This window comes from Chroicocephalus ridibundus, chromosome 20 (assembly GCF_963924245.1).
Source record: "Chroicocephalus ridibundus chromosome 20, bChrRid1.1, whole genome shotgun sequence".
Lineage (NCBI taxonomy): Eukaryota > Metazoa > Chordata > Aves > Charadriiformes > Laridae > Chroicocephalus > Chroicocephalus ridibundus.
The window spans coordinates 5,064,865-5,083,036 of NC_086303.1; the positions used below are offsets into that span (position 1 = coordinate 5,064,865).

General features: G+C 54.4%; 1 protein-coding gene across 4 annotated transcripts in view; it reads left to right on the top strand.

Annotated features, from left to right (window-relative positions):
• The first annotated feature begins 1,560 nt into the window (after nt 1–1,560).
• Nucleotides 1,561–18,172, top strand: part of CDK18 (cyclin dependent kinase 18) — a 40,923-nt gene continuing 24,311 nt past the window's right edge. Inside the window, exon 1 of one of the 4 annotated variants that reach the window (XM_063356435.1) lies at nt 1,561–1,670. The gene's annotated coding sequence lies outside the window, so the exon portion shown is untranslated. Of the gene's footprint in view, nt 1,671–8,263; nt 8,467–10,567; nt 10,592–18,172 lie in introns of those variants that run through there. The other 3 variants (XM_063356434.1, XM_063356437.1, XM_063356438.1) reach the window with 3 other exon arrangements.

Consider the following 18,172-nt stretch of genomic DNA (forward strand, 5'->3'; position numbering starts at 1 on the left):
ATCGTGCCCCAGCTGGGGCAATGGGCTTGAACTCCACGTCTGCTTCTGGAGGGGCAGTTCCAGTTCAGAGCCCGTTCGTTCAGCCCTGTGTGCTCAGACGAGTCTCACCTCGCCTGCTCACTGAACAGGGTAACTGAAGAGCTGGTGTCGAATGTTTTACCCCACTTACAGGGCAGAGGAGCATTACTGAGGGCTTCAGGTCTTGGCTGGGTGTTGCCATGGGTCAACAAACAAGATGGATCCTGGCAAAACATCCCTTTCCTCGATAGGGGCTCAGCTTTCACGCTTCTGCAATGCCATCTGTGAACCACTTTCCTGTTCCTCAAAGTGTCTCCCAACAAGCTTGATGGTTCTAATATAAGAAATGAGAGTCAGCAAGTCCCCCAAGACTCCCACATTCAAATAGAAAAAGGGAAAAAGGAGTTCTGTCAGCAGCAGAACTAAGGAAGCCCCAATTTGTGTCTTCTGGACAGGCTTCCTTGTGGAATCTCATATGTCTGGAAAGGAGAAGATCCTATATGCTCCCTTGTGATAAGATTCCCCCCCAGAGAGCTTGTGCCCCCTTTCCTGCTCCTCACCAGCTCTGCTGGGTCTTCCAGGTTCCTGCTTTCCATACTCTGTGTGGATGGATTTTGCTCCTTCCCTGCCCAGGTGTCCCGCTGGCATCCCTCTGCCTTCCCCTGCCACATTAAACCTCCTGCACATCCCCCAGATTTAGGCATAATACCCGCTAATTACAAAAACTCTACTGACAGGCAGGATGGTCTGCAGAGGAAAGGCGAGGATTAATATAGGCGAGGGATATAAGAAATTAATTAGTTTCAGACAGACAATGTTGGCACCTCCAGTCAGCCTGATTTATTTCCATGGCTGGTCTATTTTTGGCAAACTGAGAATGTTTGGCTAAATATAAGACAATAAATAGCTGGAATAGATGGTGAAGCCGCTGCTAAACACATAAACCCGCTGGAGCGACAGAGGCTGACATTTCCAAGGGCCGCAGGCAGCCCACGGCCCCCGCCGGGTCCCGAGCGTGCCCCCTGTTTCCCGGTATCTGCCAAGAGCCTCAAGGACGAGTAGAAGAGCTCCAGGAGGGAACTCCCCCGGCCGCTGTGCTGGGGCTGGCATCTGCCTGCTTGCGCGGCTCGCCAGCCCGCAGAGCCGCCGAGCGGGGCCGGCTCCCGCCCGTCCCGTCCCGTCCCGGGCCGCCGGCGGGGGCAGCGGGGCCGAACGGGATCCTCATCCCCGGGCTGCGGCGGGGAGGAGCCAGCGCCGCACCGAGCCCAGAGCCGGCACCGCACCGCGCCGGGTCCCGCACCGGCACCGCGCCCGCACCGCCTCCGGCACCGCTCCTGCTCCCGCACCCGCACCCGCACCGCTCCAACCCCTTCCAGCACCGGCGCCGCACCGACTCCGGCACCGGTTCAACCCCTTCCGGCACCGGTATCGACTACGGCACCGCTTCTGCTCCGGCACCGCTCCAGACTCTCTCCGGCATCGGCACCGCTTCTGTTCCAGCACCGGCCCCGCTCCCGACCTCCTCCGGCACCGGCTCCGGCTCCCAGCCGGTCCCCGGTGCGGCCCCGCGGCGCCGCCCCCGCTCTTCCCCGGGACCCGGCGCGGCGGCGGCAGGAAGGAGGAAGGAGGGAGAGCGACCTGCTCGGCGGCCGGTGAGTCCGGGGAGAGGGGGCGGCGGGCGGCGGACCCCCCTGCCTGCCCCCCCCGCGGCCCCGGCCGGGGGCTGTCGCTGCCTTCGGGGCTGTTTTGGGCTTAAGGGAGGGGATGGGTAAAGTTGGAGTTACGGTGAGGGAGGGTTCGGCTCTGTAGCAGGCGCAGCAAGAATTTATAGCTGTCCCTTCCCTGGTGGAGGAGATCCCTGCGCGTCTTGGTCCTAAATGTGGTTTAGGGAGCCCTGGTCAACCCTTCACTCACTATCGACTTCTCCAACGCGCACGGTTTGGTGGACACCCCCAGCATGGGTCCCTCTGCGAAGGACCTGGGGGGGACCCTTCTGTCTCCACTGTGAAAGCGTCCAGGGGGGCTTGCAGGGGGGCTGACGTGGGGGGTCTGTCTGGTGGGTTCCCTTGCTCAGGCTGGAGCCCAGCTGCTGGCCGGCTGGCAGCATGGCATTCTCCTTGCGCTGCATTTTTGTGTGGCTGTCAGTATCAGCTGCATCTCTCCAACACGCCTGTTGCTCTGACAAGTTCCCAGGGGTGTAGAGAGCTTGCGCCCAGAACGCCTGTCCCGCTCCTCGCTGGCAAGGAGCTCCACAGACAAAACCACCCGTTGAGAGCAGCTCTCCCAGCCATGCCAGCACTAGCTCCTGGAAAGTCAGCCTTTAATAAACTGTCTGTGAAAACAAACTGGAATGAGCATGCTGGGCTGGTGGGCATAATGGTGGCATTAGCTCTGAAAAGAAGAAAGCATCAAGGTCAGGCCTGGGGCTGCTGGCATTGGGTTTTTTTGTGTTCTGCATCAACCAAATGAACGGTGCGATGTGTGTGTGCTGGGGGTTGGAGAAGGTGCCTGAAGGGGAAGCGCTTTGAACAAGCGGCAGGCAGAAAGTTGGTGCCTCAGGATGAGATTTGCGAAAGGGCAAGTGCCTTCGGACAGGACCCTCTTCCCGCAAGGAAACAGGACTAATTTCCGCCTCAGTGGTAATGGGGCAGCATGTAGATCTGCAACATGTGCTAACACACCGAGCTGAAATGTGGTAAATGCAAGCAGAGTCTTGTTTTCCAGCCTCACGAGGCATTGACAGGGCATCTGGGTCATGAAAACCAGTTCCCATGATCCTGAAAAGATTCCCTGGATGCAAAGATCAGGCCAGTAGATAATTGGTCAGTTAGCGTCAGCGGGGACACATCAGTGGTGGCACACTGAGATCTCACAGTGCATTTCTGCATCTTTTCCTCCCTGGAGAAGATACAAGTACATGGATGGGATGTGAGGTGTCCAAGAGCCTGACGCAGAGAAGGAACAGAGGCAGGAACAGGAGGAGGGCACCTGGTTCACCAGCTGGTACCCCATCCATGAAACTTCATCTGTGTCTGTGTGTGTGAGGCATCCAGCTTACAGTTTGATGATTTTTAGACTCTCTTTGCCATGCCAGGAGACTTCTGTGCAAGTTTTGGTGCCCGATCTCTGGGCGGGACCCCTTTTGATGGGAGGTTTTGCAGATTTCACAGATGTGTTTCCAAGAGCCCAGACTTACTCACCAATGCAGGAAAGTATTGGTACCACGTCCAAATGAGGGCAACTAACAAATGAGTAGTGGAACAACCTCGCCAGCAATGGCCGGGAGTTCCTCCTCACTTATCCTGCTTGGAGAAGAGAGGAAAATTTCTGACTAAAGAACAGGACTCTGGAGATCTGACCCTGTCCCTGGCCTTGCCATGGATTCTGTCTGACCTTGGACACGTCACCGCATCCCCATGTCTGCGTTCCCCCATCTGTTAACACTTGACCTTGCTTTGTTCTCAGAGGTTTGCCCCCTGAGATCTACAGAGCTTTGGGATGCTGGCAGAGATAGGCATGGAAGCACTAAAAGGCTTGTCTCGATGCTGTGAAGGCCCCTTTCACTAAACAAGCACTCTTTGTGGTCCCCTGAATGGACCCTTCAGACAGGCTGTGCTGGCAAGCGAGTGACAAAGAGTGAAGTGATGGTGTCACATATTCATACGGTACAGGTGACTGAAATGCAGCTGACGTGCCCGGCTGCTTTTTACTGGCTTCCAAACGATCTGCTTTAAATCTTTAGCTGCTGCCATCCGTATGCGTTCATTGCCATCGCTGGGGTCTTGTTTGTGGGAGTTGGGCAGGGGCTGGGGTACAGCCCTGCTGTGCCAAGAGCACGGGGACAGGAGGAGACAGTTTTTCCCTACTGTTGCTGGCGCTGTAACGAGACAAAATAGATGGAGGCAGCTTCAGTTTGCATATGGGAAAGCTGAGAGCCCAACTGACTTGCTGAAGGGAGCCTGTGGTAGCGCAGGGAATTGAGTTTTCATCTCCCAAGTCCATGAGGATCCCGCCGTTCCCTTTGGTGAGATGGAAACCTGTATATGCACTTTCCATATGTTGTGTTTGCATTAAAATATCCACGTTGCAGTTTCCACTGAGGCCATCCCCATGGTCTGGCCTTCTGGAGAGAAATGAATGTTTGGTCAATCCTTGTAAACCCTGAGACATTCCTCTGGCTTCCATACAGACCTGAGGTTTGGGCCAGGAGGTCTGAGAATCACCAGAAAATCTGGGACACATGTTTGGAGTCATGTCCAAATAATAGTAAGAGTTTCCAGGAGGGTTTATACTGAGTAGGAGCGTCCCGAATTCTCCTTCCATGCTCAGGGAAATTGAGGCAAACTTAAAGCAGCTTCTCCAGGCGATAGGGCAGGGGGTCTTGGCTCCGGGGCCAGCTACAGAGTTCGGAAAAGATCCCAACCCAGCCTGGAGTGAGTTCCTCTCTGTGTAATTAGTGTCCTGGAACCCTGAAAGGTCAGCTCTGATTGATGACATAGTCTCGATTTACTTCTTTACAGGTAGAAAAACAATAAAAGGTCTCTATTTAAAAAAGGCCCTTCAGCTGCTTTCAGCAAACTCTGCCCGTGCAGAGGTTTGACCTGCTGGGTTTGCTTTTCTCTAAATTAACTTGCTTCTGCTGTTTGTGAAGGGAAAACTGATAGCAGAAAGCAACCTGTTGATTAATGTAGATGCGAAAGCCCAGATTACAATCTGGTGAACAATTAACTTTGCAGAGTCGATCTGTAATCAGACCGAGCATCTTTTGCTCTCTCTTTACATTTCTAATCAAGGTTTCTTTTCAGGTAGCATTTTTGCCTGCAGCCAGTGTTGCTCATCTGCTGCTTGTTTGCTCAGTCCCTCGCAATCTCAGCTCCTATCTTTGTCTAGGCAGCCGGGCTGGAAAAAGAAACTGGTGTGAAATTATTTTCAAGCCACAGAGCAGAGCAAGCAAGCCTTCAGAGATGGCTGGGCTTCGCCTGTGCTTCTGACACCGCTGCAATCTCTCATCTCTCCTGTTCTTTCTTTGCCTCCCTCCTTTCGTGCGGCTCCTTCTCGCTCTATCTCCAGTCGCAGCTTGAGCTCTGTATTCTCTTGCCTTCTGGGTTTCCTCGCTGTGTCAGGGGTGAGCTCCAAGCCGCCACAATGAAGGCTGGATTTTTGCAGGGGGGCCAGGCACGCCGCATTCCCACTGGGAAACGTCCGCGTGTCTCCAGCCCAGCACGCCTGCCCACTGGGCTGATCTCTGCTGAAAATCCGAGCGTTTGCTTTTCACACCTGAGCAGCAGCTGGGCTCTTGTTGAAATTCTCACTCGTGTGCTGAATGCGTAATGCCCCACAGTGGGAAGCGTAGGCAGGACCTGCGGGAATACAGCCCACGAAGCGGAAGGATGCTCCAGGCTTTGGGGCACTGGCTTCAGAGAGTTGGATTCAGATGCCGGCACCGGCTCTTCTCTTTTCGTTTGTGGCTTTTCTGCGCTCCCGTCTTACATCAGGTACCGTCCCTGCCACAGCAGGGTGCTGGGAGGATAAATACCTCCAAAGTGTTCACGCTGTGGAATGGGGGGATGTCTGACCTGCTGTTTTCGGAGATGGATGCTCACTGCTTTTGGGAACCAGGTCTCCCAGGGCAGCTCAGGTGGAGACGTCTCGCAGCATCTCAGGCTGCGCACGGACGGTCTGGGTTTGACGTTGTCAGCCCGGCCCTGGGTTCTGCTTCCCTTTCATCTTCCTTCGTGCATTTAAATCAGGGGTGTTTTGAAGCGGGGACAATTTCTCATCGCTGCCTTTTGCACGGCGAGTCCTCAGTCTCTGGGGCCAGCAGGCACCGCCGTAACAAAAATAATAAATTATTTGTGTGGCAAATTTCTGATACAGAGCTGTCAGTGCCCGGTAGCCGTCGCCTCTGCCAGCGCTGCAGGGACACGGGGTATGACGAGAGCTGTTACGGCTTGTGATGCACAGAGGGGGGAGCAAAGAGGATGGGGCGGTGATGGGTTTTACTGCCCTTTTGTGAGCACACGGGGAAGGGAAAGTGGGCAGCTTCTGTGTGCACCTGGCGGGAAGGGCCCTGCCAACGAAGACACTTCATTGCCAATTACTGCTGCATCCAATCCAATTGTTTTGTTGCTTTTTCGTTTTGTGTATCGCCCCCAAACATTCTCCCTCGCAGCACCCTCGAGCTGGCACTATCGCCTTCATTTATCAGGCGGGGAACTGCGGCAAGGAGCGCGTTCCTGCTGTTAGCAAGGTCCCGTCGCCGATGGCACTGGATCTCAAACCTGAGGTCTGATACGCTCCCCGACACGTGCTGGTTTGTGCTGGTCTGTAGTGGACGGCCCGTCTCTCGCTGTCGTCTGAGGTGACAGGAATTTTGTTTGTCTTCCGGGCACCCTTTCAGTTTTTGCTCATGACCTGCCACACAGCCGTGTTTCTCTTGCCGAGGGTTTCTCCGTGGACCCTCTCCCTCTCTGTCTTCCCCAAGCTCTGAAATGCTCAGCTGTTTCCTTTAGAACAACCCGAATTTCCCCAGCTGGGGGCTTTGGAGTGGGGCGGGGGCCTGGATTTGACCAGTTCCGCGGGGTCCAGCTGTTTTTTTCCTGATTTCATTGAATTGCTAAATTAAAAGGGCGAGACTGTTGAAGCTGACCACCGAACACTGAAACTTCTGACGAAATCGAAATTGTGCCTTTTTTGGGAAGCAGAAGCATTCCAAACGTTCCGTTTCTTTCTGCTCTTTCTCTATTTTGATTTGGATAGTTTATTTTTCCTCTGTCTGTTTAATTAATTGGTAAGCATTAATATGCTGGTCACTCAGGGGTTATGATTCATGATCCCAGTTAGATTCAGCTTCAAACCCCCCCCCCCAACTTCGCTTCTCCCTCGCACCCGCTTCCCCCCCCCTCCATTCCTGAAGCCACGTCTTTTTTTAGTTGCTAAATCTGACAAGGTTTATGAACGGGAGCCTTAACCCTTGTGAACATGCACATGCATATAAATTCATCGGTGTTGGGTTTTTTCTGTATTCCAGTGTGGAACATCACCTGGAGCTTGGTTTTATGCCTTCTAGCATGACTTGAATTATTTGGTGGAAAGCCTCTTAGGCTGGCAGCTTACGCACCGAGCCTGTGCTGGGGCAAACGCTGCTGATCTATAGACACCCAACAGTGCAGCCAGGGACCTACAGGGATCTTCAATAGCACTTTGCTTGTTTTTTTTTTAATATTTATTTTGGACTCTAAAAATCTGGTTGGAAGAGTGTTAACAGCAGCTGAAGTGAGCTCTTTTCACACAGAAAATGCATCCTCTTATTGCATCTGCCCGCGTTGGTGGGTTAAATTCCACTTTCTGCCTTTCTTCGCCAGATGCTCAAGTGGTGTAAATCAGCATTGCTCCGCTGAAGTCGGTAGACGCACAGCGGCACAAAACATGGCAGTTTTGTCACCAGACAGGGCTGTGAGCGTCACAAATTCTTTCTAGTTTCCTAGTGGGATCTCTGCTGTGATGCGTGCTTGTGTCGTCTCTGCTGTCACCCAGATAACGCAGAGAACTAGGAGCTACGGCTCATTTCTGCAGAACCAGCATCGCCAGTGTCCTGCTAGAGTGTGCGCTTCGGAAATTCAGGGTCCAGCCCCGATGCGGTAGATGGGGGCGGCGGTGGTCCGTGACCAGCAGAGCAAAGGAAGCAGTTTGGAGGTAGGATCCAGGGCCAGATCTCCTGGACTCTTTTCCTGGCTGCGCCGTTGACTTGCTGTTTGACCTCGGGTGAGTCCCATCCCGTCTCTGCGCTTCGGTTTGTCCCGTCTCGGCTGGGGGGAAAATAGCCAAAGGGGCTGCTAGGCTGAGGTGCGGTTCGTATTAGTGAAATGCTTGGCTATCCTTGAATGAACAGCGATACAGAAGGGCGAGGAACTGTTCCCGTGTTACCGTCGGCATAATAACCTCCCTGGCATCTGTTCTCCGTGCCTTGAACTGGGGCAATGGTTTAAGTGCAGGAGAGAAGCAGTAAGGAAAAATCTGCTTTTAGCCTAAAGCATATATTGCTCCTTCTGCTACGCATATTCCTGAGGGTTGGTCAGCTTATAATTATTAACTAATTACTGCACAGTAATCACTGTGCCACAGGATACAGGAAGTATAGGCAGTCGGGAACAAGCCTTATCTCACAAATCCCAGCCTTTTCTTATCTGTCCTTTGTATTTTGCCCATCGCGGTGGTGTCTGACTTACAGCCCTGCCCATCAGGCTCTCAGAAGGCACATAACGAGTCAGCCTGTGGCTGGATACCTCCGTGCGCTGTTTGCTTTTCATGTTTGCAATTAGGGGACTGAAGGCCAGTGTTAGTCCGGAACAGGGATCGGCCACATCCCGGGCTGTGGCTGCGAGGAGGACCTCTATTTGCAGGTCTGCCAATGTTTCCCGTCCTGCTTGAAGAAGACCGCATCTAGGGGTGAGCTTTCGCAGCCCTCGCGATCCGCCTCGACAAGAAAGGCATTGATATCGTGTGTTTCCTGAGCGCGGCACTGGCCAGCGGAGGCGAATTAGCAGCCCCGGAGACTGAAAGCCTCTGTCTGTGCCGGGAGCAGGTTCGGCACAGCCAGGGAGCGGCTTGGCCACCGGAGTGCTGTGGGGTGCGGGGACCTGCGCAGGGTGTGATGGATCCGTCCCCGTGCGATGCTGAGCAGAGGGGGTCACCGGGGTCCATGGGACCTGGGGGACAGCACAGAGCCCCTGTCACCCCTCACTGCAGCCTCAGACAGAGCAGGGGAAGAACCTGCGCGGTGCCTTAGTCCATCAGCGGGTATGTTTTCTTTTTTGAGGGAGATCTAGAGTCCGAAATGCTGCCTGGTGCAGAGGAAACTGGTGCAGGGCCAGGTCTCGCTGTGGCCTTGTGTGGTCAAGGCAAGAAACGTGTAAGGGATGCCCAGACTGCCCTGGTCAGAGGAGCCAAGGGGTGTGTTTTTCCACCTGTTTGGTTTTTGATTCAAGGCAGAAAACTTCTCTGAGGTGGGTCTGAGGTGGGGGAGGATGGGCTGTTGGGGCCATCACAGAATCATCCTCGGCATCAAAAGCTGCTGCTGTGCCTGTGGCCGAAGGGATTCAGGGACACGGGGACGTGAGGCTGGAGGAGGGGTAGTTTGAGCCCCACAGTTCTTGTGTTGACCAGGCGCCTGGGAGCTGTTTCAGCTCTTTGGAAGGGTCCCAGAACGGCTGCGGATGGTCTGGAGGCACCTGGGCAGCCTTCCTAGGACGTGGGGTTTGGGCAGGAATTTTCAAACATCATTTGCAATGTAAATTGGTGCGTGTGGGACAGGGAAGCAGCATTACCCGCCTGGGAGTCTGAGGAGGAGACAGAACGAGTGGGTTTTATGCTCTTTTTGGTCATAGGCAGGGATGGTTCTGTGTCTCGTCCAAAAGCCAATTAAAAGCTGTCAGAGGCAAAGAGTGCCCCTGTGTCTCCAAAATGCTCTCCCCATTAGATGAACCATCACCAAACCCCAGCGCACTCCTCCCAGTATCACCGTCGCATCCCTCCCTCCCACCAGCATCCTCTCGGAGCCCCAGGAAGAGCCGTGGCAGCCAGGAGCTCCCGTCGCTCTGGTCGCTGCCCTGTCCCTGGAGAGCCGGGGCTGGGGTGCACAGAGGTGCCCATCGCCCTCTTGAATTCCTCCCAGAGCCCATCCACAGCTCCACAGCGATGGGAACAGGTATTCCCTCTGTGCAGGAGGGGCAGAGAGAAGGTCCCATTGAGTCGTCATAATTCCAGGAAAACATGACACAGTATCTGAGGGAGAAGGCGTGTTTTTATAAATTACCATTAACAGCATGTGTGCTATTTAAGTACTTAATCCCTTTCAATCCCTTCTTATTAATGATTAATTGTGCAACTAATCGCGCTATGATAGCGGCATTGCGAGTGCAGCTTGTCGCCGTGTGTACAACCAACCCCACCAGTATCCCACCAGATAAGAACTTGGAGCGGTGGCGGGAGGGGGGCACCTCCGCTCGGCTGATGCTCTGCCGTGGGAACGGAGGCCAAATCGCTCGTCTCTGTGGGCTTCACAATTATAATCCTTTCTTATCTCGAGCGTTTCCTACAGAACATACAGTTTATCAGCTTGCGAGGCAGGAGAGGAGCAGGATTGAACACAACCAAGCGAGCTTTGAACAGCCCTGCGTGATGTAGTCCCTTTTCATCTCGCTTTCTGAGCTTTCAGTCTCCTTGACTCTCGTGGCCCATTGCTGCAAAGCACATGGAAATAGGTCTGTGTTTTGATTTGGGGGGTGGAGGGGGCTATAATTTGAAATAACAGCTTCTGAAATATGCTTCTGATGTCTTCCAAAAGGGCAGTGGACTGCAGGCCACCGCGTGTGACATCCCGGCACCTATCTCTCCCTAACAGGGTCCACGCTGGGGAGTCCAGCCCTGCGTTTTCCTGCAAGACATCGCTCTCCTTCGCTCTTTCGCTCTGTTTATCTCACGCTGGGCTCTGTTATCTCCCCCCGTTTTCCGGGGCTCGTGCAGAAACCCATCGAGCTTGTCAAGGACACCAGAGCTGCGGGCAGCTCCACCGGTACGCAGTGGGAGTTGCGATAGTTTTTAAAGTGGGGGGGGGAGGTGGGTTGGGAGTGAAGAGAGAAGTGGAAAAGTGAGCTTAAAAAGGGGGGGGGGGGGGGAGAGAAAAATTCTTTATTTTAAAACCTCACCAGATATACTTGCTTTGTCTGCCATGGCCATGACTGACATTGCAACTTTGAGGACAGCGAGCGGCGAGCTGGGGCTTGGCTTGGCGAAACAGCTGTTATTTACAGTTTAACAAGGAACAAGGTTTATCTGAACAGCGTGCGCTTGCCCAGTTCCCAGATATGCATGAAATGTTGCCCTCCACAGGGAAGTGAGCAGAGGTTTGCAGGCACTGGGGCATGCTTAATCTGTTTATACATGTTTCATCTGGGATCTCTCTATTTGGTATCCAGACGTGTCCGTATTTGGTTGAACGTGAAAATGCCGTAGTCGTGGCGGTGCTTAGGGTAGGGATATGAGGGAGGTGGGTGTCTCCAGGCAGTGCAGAGGGACGAGGATGCTCTGCAAGCGTGTGCTGCGCTCTCGGGGACGGAGGTTTCCTGGAAGGCAGCATCTCACGGGGTTTGGGGTCCTGGAGAGTTTGCACCGTCCCAGGGCCTGGGCTTGGCTCTTGGGCAGTCCTCCTGGTGGCATCCCTGTGTTTAAGGAAAATGGTGCTGCTGGTGCAAAACACCTGACGAAGAGCTTCCTGAGCAGAGCAGGTACAGCAGGGACGCAGCGGGACAGTCGGATCTGCAAGAACATCCCTGTCCTGGGCTGCCCAGGGGAGGCAGGTACACCAGAGGACCTCGGGATGAGGAGAAAAGGGGAGAGAGTGTCTCTGCATCTCAGAGCAGCCTCCCGTCTTTCTGCTCTCCCAGCGCTTTCTAAGGAAGCTGGTGGAGGAGGCAAGACGGTTACTGGGAAGGTTGTTGCCATATGGGCACGTGTCCAAGCTGGCTGGCAACCCCCGGGTCTCAGGAGCTGCCGTGCATCTGGGGGAGCCCCTCATTTAACGCCAATTGTGCTGGACGCATCCTGAGCGGAGCAGGACTACGTGAGGATCCGCTTCATTTGCGTTCACGACTCATTCCCTGAGACGTTTGCTGCTGTGAAAATCTCTTTTGCTGTTTGCTTCTGCATTATTCCTTCCCTGCATGTGGCCCAGACAATGTCTGGTTTTCGCCGTGTTGCCCAACCCCTGGCTCTTTGCGAAGTGGAGAGGCTTCATGCGCAGAAATAAGGAGCGCAGTGTTACTGGCGAAGGTCTCGGCGGTGAGACCAGAGAAGGAATGGCGGGGACGCTTGGCTCCCTTCAGATGATGGAGGAAAAACTTGAACCTTGAAATGGGGAGAGGGGAGAGAGCACGGGGGCCAGGAGAGCCGGTGACACCCTTCTGTATGGGGGCAGCCAGAAGAGTTTGCAGCAGCCGGGCTCGAGTTGTGCATCGCCCCGAGGCAGGCAAAGCGCTGTCGGGGTTCACCTTCAAGGTGGTGCATGGGCCAGGGAGAACCATCCCTGGGGGCTGTTCGTGCTGATGCAAGGGTGTCTCAAAGCCTGGCATCCAGGCAGAAACACGGAGCTTTTGCCAAGTTTGCTGCCTCAAAACAGTGCTCTTATCGCACTGGGATCCCTGGCAGCCACCTCTTGCTTCGGGAGGCTTTTTACATCTCCTGCCTTCCTCCAGCCTTGGCAGCGGCTTAGTAGAGCAGAAGTTCCCGATCACCAGCTGGAACGAGGGCTTGGGCAGCCCCTTCTCTCATCGTGAGGATGAGGTGCGGGCTCTGGGAAGCCAAGCCAAGGCAGAAGGACCACGGGGATGCCCACTTGCACGTCTCACCCCCAGCTGGGGCTCTCGGCACCGCCGCGGTAACTGTGATAAGGAAGGGTCCGGATAAAAGATACTGCAGCACAACTCTTCCCATTACGGGGGAGACGGGGATGCCAAAAGTAATTACAGTTTGTGCTGCGCTTTGAAATCCTCCGATTCCTCAAGCGTGGGCTCGTCGGGCTCCCTACCTGTGTGGCTGCGTTCCCCTGGCATCGGAGGGAGAAATACACACACGTGCGCAAAGCCCTCCGAGGATGGGTGCACAACTGGTTTAAGATTAAATACCAGATTAGTGCAATCCTTGGCACAGAAGTAGACCTGCGGTGCTTGCTCACCGCCTTACCGCCACGTGACTCTTCCCGAGCTTTAAATAAAACAGATTTGAAACCCTGCTGCAAAGAGTTTTATGTGCCTGGTGCCGAACAGTGGTACCAGAGCACCGTCCTGGGGAGAAACCCAGTCCGTAGCTGGCACTGTGGGGACCAGTAGGTCAGGAACACCGTCCCCTTTCATTCAGTTCTTTTTCTGGTGCTGCAGAAAGATCTGTCTGAGGGCGGGGGGGGATGGTTTATTAGCCGTGTCGGCTCCAAGGAGCTGCTGGATCTGAGCTGGGAGCTTGCTGGGGGAGGAAGGAGTGTTAATCCCGTACGAAGCTGTTTGTACAATCTCTCCAGCTCCTCCTCCCATCGCCAGGTATTTGCCGATGGTAGAGCGTAACTGGCAGGAGCCTCGGCCCGTTTCTAAGCGTGGTTTATCAGGGTAGAGCAAGGCAGGCTGAACTCCGTGCGGTTTAACTCTCCCAGGAAACGCATGGTGAAATGCCGAGCTCTTTATTGCTTTGAGTGCTTGCGGTGGTGCTGCTTCTTTATAAATGTTGTGCTTCTGTTTATATTAAAAGCGTTTTCTGTTTTTTTCCGGGAAATTAGGTCCTGTCAAGATCCTTTGATGATACCAGGGTTCCCTCTGGCAAGACTTTCCGCAATGCTCTGGCTTTCATTTCGTCTCTTCACCTTTCCGTTGGGCGCTGCTTGTTGCCCCCCTCCTTTTCTTTGCACGACAGGTAGCTGCGTTTCACGAATCCCGCGGGACGGTCAGGTGTACAGGATGCAATGTCTTTAAATTTTTTTTTCTTTAAATACCCTCCCACGGAATGCTTTTAGAAAGGAGACCCGGGAGCGGGACTGTGTGATCCCTCTGCTCGGGCCAGGCAGGGGGATGGCAGCCGAGCTCTGCTCCCATCCCTGGGCATCGGCTCAAAGCCCTCTCCTGCGTCTGCCTTCCACGCTGCACTGAGGACGTTAATTACCCCCAGCCCTCGTTTCGCACCGACACCATCCTTTCAGCCTTGTTCTCATGTGCTGGAAAGAGAGATCTTAGGTGGAAGATGAAATCATGGGTCACAGGAGGAAAATTCCAGTGTTTTCTGTTAAAGAGAGAAGGAGGCCACTTATCCTGGCTCCTCCTGACCACGGCAGGGAAAGAAAATCCTGCCTTTCCACGAGCTCTTGTCTGCACGGCAATCGCAGATAAGCTTGCAGCTCTGGGAGCTCTGCGTGGGCTGGGGAAGGAGCGAAAGCTCTAATTAAAAAAAAAAAAAAAAAAAAAAAAAAAAAGGAAAAGGAGGAAAGAAAATAGCAATTAAGAAGCCAGCAGACCCTACGTACCCCGTGCTGTGCGAGCGTGTGGATGACAGCGCTGCACAGCTTCATCCAGCGAGACGGAGCTGCGGGAGAGGCGCAGAGGGACTCGGTCTCTCCTGCGCCAGGGATCTTCTCCTGTAACATGGATCCTCCTTCCCATCCATCAGTAAAGGAAGGGCAGGCACTGACAGCTTCAGCCACAGGTCTAAACACTCCTGGGAGAGAAAATAAGAGGCTTTGTGTTACTGAGAATGGCTTTCTTTGGCAGCTGGAAGCTGGCGCCCTCTTCGCCGTCTCTCCCAGCCACCTGGGAACACCGGCTGCCAGCCGCGGGGATGGCGGGGCTCGGGTTGTGTTTCTGGAGTCTCTTTCATCCAGCAGGATCCATGAACGCTTTCTTGGTTGTGCTTGTATATTCGGGAGCCTCTTGTCACTTTTGGGGTGTGACATGACGGGCAGGTAACAGGGAGGCGATGCGGGGAGAGGGGAGGCAGGACTCACAGCGAGGTCAGCAACGGAGCCAATCTGCCTCGGATGCAACTTGGATTGTGTTAGTTAATTGTCAGTCAGTAATTGTTTGAGTGTCATAAAAGGCAAGGACCGGGGCTGGCCTTTGCTCGTGATGTTCCTCTTCAATAATTGTGTTGATATTGCACAATTCTCACTGTGCAATGAGCTTGGTACACACATGGTGCGATGCGTGTTGTGAGGGACATGCCCGCCGTGTAATAAAAGGATGAAAGGAGAAAGTGAGTCATGGGTAAGGGTAGAGAACGGCTAAATACCATGCAGCCGATCGGCAGCGCCTCCAGGAGCATACCTGAGCTGCAAAGTGCTGCTGCCCCGGCAATCCCAGCACGGCTCTTTGCTCCCAAGGGTGACGTTAGAGCTTGGGTCTGTTGGGTCACGGTTTGGCACCACCGTACGACGAGACGGGGCTGCCATCACGGTGGGTGCTGCCAGTGGGACACACACCTAGAACTCCACAGCGGCCGTAAATTAAGTCTCAATAACTTAAATAACTGCTGTAGAAAAATGGAGTATCAGAGGGAGCATCTCTGTCTCCGAGCCAGACGCGGTTGTGTTGGGCTCCAGGGGGTCAAGTCGTGCACTTTTGACGAGTCTCGTTCCCTGCTGCCCTCCCTTCCGGTGCAAACCAGCAGGGATGGATGGATTGGAGCAGATCCCGGGATCTGCTGATCCACAGCATCTGCGCCTCCGGACCCCTCACCCCCTGAAGAGGATGGACGTACCATAGAACCACTGACACGACCACCTCGGGGGCGGCTCCGCGTGGCCCCCAGACAGTGTGAGCACTGAGCTCCCACCCCTGCCTGTGGTGGACAGACTGGCTGTGAGCGGTCGATTGTTGTTCCAGCCGAACACTGGACACTTTTCTCAGGTTAGCTTCGGCTGAGGAATAAGTGCCCAGTGTTTTGAGGCTGCTGGAATAATGACCGTCATTTTAATGCCTTCCTCGGAGCTGCCCTGATCTCACCAAGAGCCGGGAAGAGCCGAGCGAGAACTGCTGACTGCGCCGCACAGGGCTGCGGACACAGAGAAAGGCAAAATATACAAAGGCAGAACAAACCTCCTTTGTGTGCTCTTGTTACTGGGCTCATTGTCAGGACTGGGACAAGCGGGAGTGGAAATGCGCATCTAGCAAAACGGCTTTTCCTTCCCCCTCCCACCCGTGCATCGGGTACAGGTTATGAAGTCTCCGAAGGCTGGGCTTGCAGGAAGTTTTCCATGGTGTTCACCCTTTCCGGGCTATCTTTGTGTCTGTCTGAGTCCCAGAGATCTGTACGTGCTCCATGGGGCTCGTGCTTTGCCTGCGTCGTTGTCTCTTAACAACACCTTACCAAGGACTAATTGCAAGGCTGCAAACGAGGGATGGGACCCCTGTGGGCGCTGCACACCCCACGAACCCGGCTTCTGCCGGCACGGGGTGACGGCTGAGGCGAATGCAATCGGGACGGGAGGACGGATGCGTTGTCATTCTTGATTTATAGCTGGGGAAACCGAGGCATGGAAGCCGGTCTTGCGCATTTGCTACAGGATCATTTTTCCTCCCAAGCCTCCTCCAAACCGCAGACGTGAGAAGGGAGGACAGTGATCTCCTGGCTGCCGTAATCACACTCCCGGTGCACTGCATTTGTTGTAATCATGGAAGCCGGTAGTACAGGAGGGGAAAAATATTGCAATGCGAGGATGGACCGACTCCCTGGAGACCCAAAGTTCCCTTTTCAATCATGCCTCTGCCCTGGGATGAAGGGTTTTGCTGTTTGCTACAGGGCTCCTGTAGATTAATACGAATTGATTGCACTCCCTTCCCCGCAGGACCTTGACCTCCTGGCGAGGGCTTTGCTCCCTGCGTCGGAGGGAAATGTCAGGCCCCCGGAACAGCGGAGCCGAGCGGTGGGAGGGAAATGTGGAGGGAGGAGAGCTGGGCTCGCTCTTTCCCCCCTCACCACTCGCCTTTTGGGGAGAGTTATTGTGCAAACGGCTCTGTCTGATGGGCAGGGTCCGTGTTGGTCCTCGCTGCAGCTCAGAGCAGCCTCGGTCCATCTGAACCAAGCTCCCCAGGACTGGGCTTTGCAGCATCTGTCACGGGGAGGGAGCGGCTGGGACCTTGTTACCCCGGGGGGAATTTCATGCCGACAGCTGAGCAGCCGGGGAGACGTTCATTTGCTGGTCGGGGGATGAATTCCTCCCTTGCTCCTCCGACCTTGCTCCGGTAGGATTCCCAGCTGCTGCAGAAAATTCGGCATCGCCCCTGGTGTATGTTAGCGTCATCCCCAGCAAGCTGTAATTTCCCTCTGACTCCCCAGAACAGCCCCAAATCTCTCCCCTTCCCCCTCTGTCCATCTCCCGAGGACCCAGCTCTGGCCCTGCCGAGGAAATTCGGAGCGGAGGAGGAATTCGGGTTGTGCTGAGCTCCTGTTTGCACAAGGTTGTGCACCATGGAGGGGCCGAAATCTCTCCCATCGCCAGCGTCTTGGCAGCTTCTGCTGCTTTTCTCTGCCCCTCCTCTGTGCGGGGGCTCGGGAGGGAGAACATCCACTGGCCACCCCGGGGACCTGCTGCTGGCCGGCGGAGAGGGCAGCCCGGCACACGAGCGATGCCGGTGAGCTTTCGGGGGGGTCTGCCCTTTGTCTCTGGGATGCGAGGAGGGGCACGTATGCAACCGGTGCCTCCGCGGGTTGTTTGTTTAGCCCTGTAGGCACATGCAGCCTTGCAGGATGGCTGTGTTTGCAGAGCAAATAAGGCTCTACGAGCAGAATTCGCCATTTCTCTGATCCTTGCAGGAGCGAATCAGTGCTACCTAATAGCCAGAAGCATGAGCTGTAACTGCTGAATAGACTGTTCATTTTGCCTGTAAACACGAGCGTTAACCTCTGTGGATAAAAAAAAAACACAAAAAAACCCCCAAAAAACCCCCCACCTTAAAAAAAGCGTACTATTCCCTCCAAGCCTTCCATCCTTTCAGCTGGGAAATGGGGGCAGGAGTCTGTTAAAACGGTAAGAAAAGAATGGAGCCACTTATCTTTTGTGAAGAGCAATAAAGTGGTTATTGCTTGAAGGCCTTGCTTCCAAGCCCCTGCAATATGCTGAAGGAGAAAGGGGACAGTTTCATACACTGATGGTGGCTTGTCTGTGCCTAAAATACCTGTCTCTTGAATTCCCCAGCAGAGAGCCAGCGGGTTTTGCTGTGCAGACGCAAGAGAGATTCACAGGGATAGTCACAGCTCGAATGCCGATGGGAATAGCTCGCTGTGGAATAGCGAGTGCGGTTATTGCTTGTGCAGCGAAGAACGCGGCTTTGAATGCGGTGTTTAAAGAATCGTTAACATCTTGTCTTGATCATGTGGCGAGCTTTCCCGACGGCGTTCAGCTTTGGGCGCTTTGAAGTGTTGTAGCCAAGTATTTACTCTCTGACTATACTACGGTAAATGCGGATCGTTCACGCTGCTGGCTTTAATCCCCGCTCCTTGGCCACATGCCAGCCTGAGGGCTTCCATTTTTGCCCGTTGATTTGCCTAAATTCCTTATTGCCCTGCCAGACGCCTTCTCCCTTTCGCGTCCTGCCCTGCAACGTCATGTGTCGGCACGCCGTTC